General features: G+C 44.7%; 1 non-coding gene across 1 annotated transcript; it reads left to right on the top strand.

Moving 5' to 3' along the window:
- Positions 1-1153: 1153 nt before the first annotated feature.
- On the top strand, positions 1154-1275 carry LOC129071000 (U4atac minor spliceosomal RNA). Its single transcript, XR_008529170.1, has one exon. It is a non-coding gene; the product is annotated as a U4atac minor spliceosomal RNA (small nuclear RNA).
- The last annotated feature ends 219 nt before the right edge of the window (positions 1276-1494 follow it).

Below are 1494 nucleotides of genomic sequence, written 5' to 3'. Positions count from 1 at the left end.
CAGGATCCCATCTTCCCCTCCACGCCCCTCCCACGGTCCCCCGCGGTCCTCCACCCTCCCCCGCCCTCCTGCCCTGCACCTTCCCCATCTTCCATTCCCCTGCTCTATGGAGGATCCCCTGTCCCCCTCCCTCCCTTTTTCACAGAGGGTCTTCCCGTTCCCCAGCGCTGTCCCCTTGCTCACAGCCCGCTGGGGGGCAGTGGCTCCGGTCTGCTGTCTTCATCTCTCCTGCCCCCTGGCTGCGTGCCCACTGGCTGCGTGCCCACTGGCTGCGTGCCCACTCTCTGTACCTGAAGCGCACCTCGCCCTCTTCATCTGCCTAAGTGAGCGATTTTCATCTGGTGTGCCACACAGACTTTCAATACATGAAATACTTGACTTTTTAGTTAGGGGCACTGACACTTTTCCCTTAGATTGTCAAATTTAAAAAATGACAATGTGGTTTCAAGCAGGAGCCTAAAAAATTGTCTTGCTGTGGTCTGTTGGCCATTTCAGAACTTAGGAAATGGGATAGTCAACTCATTAGAAACATCTAAGAAAAGAGAAAAAAGAGAGAGAGAGAAAAAGGAGAAATGAGAAAAAAAGAAAAGAATGATAAAAGCCTTGAAAAGAGACCAGAGTTCCTGACTTAGTCAAATATTGCATGTTTTAAAAATTCTTGCAGCACACCAGTGTGCTGCAGCACCCCGGCTGAAAACCGCCAGTCTAAATCCTACATATTCTCAAGACACATCTCATATGTCATTTCAAATGTCAAATCACAGAGCGACCTCCAGAGGGGGAAGGGGTGGGGGGAAATAGCAGAGGATACAGGACAAATACATGATGATGGAAGGAGACGGGGTGGTGAACACACGGGATTCAGAGGGTGCAGCATAGCATTGTATACCTGAAACCTATGTCATTTTATTAACTAATGTCACCCCAATAAATTCAACTAAAAAGAGATAAAAGGTAGGGGCCTTTGAGAGTGATTAGATCATGAGGGTGAAGCCCTCATGAATGGGATCAATATCCTTTTAAAAAGAGACCCCATGCTAGATTTATCGGAGGGATCACTTTGTACATTTTATAAATGTCTAATCACTATGCTGTCTGTATACCTGAAACTAATACTGAATGTGAACTCTAATTTAAAGTTTTTTAAAGATTAACCATCCTTTTCTTGGGGTTGTGCTACTGCCCAGTGTGTAGTGAAGACAGCACTGCTAACGCATTAACAACACACTCGCATCAACTAAAGCTTTGCTTTACGTTGGTGCAATTTTTGGAAAAAGGAAAAAAATTATTAAAAATATAAAAATAAATGAAGTAAAACAAATTGAATTAAAAATATATAAATAAAAATGTACATCAGAGTGATCTTTAAAAAATGCCTCTCAGATCATGTCATTCTCGTGTCTAAAAGCCTCCCTGGCTCCAGCAGCGAGTCAGGCAGACTCGCTGCTGAGAGAGGAGTGACCTGTTCTTTTCCGGGTGCCTCCAACACCATTC

This window comes from Pteronotus mesoamericanus, unplaced genomic scaffold, assembly GCF_021234165.1.
Source record: "Pteronotus mesoamericanus isolate MK-2021 breed Mesoamerican mustached bat unplaced genomic scaffold, CSHL_Meso_final contig_25, whole genome shotgun sequence".
NCBI classification, from domain to species: domain Eukaryota; kingdom Metazoa; phylum Chordata; class Mammalia; order Chiroptera; family Mormoopidae; genus Pteronotus; species Pteronotus mesoamericanus.
Note: the sequence above shows the minus strand (reverse complement) of the source record. Positions and strands in the feature narration are given on the sequence as shown.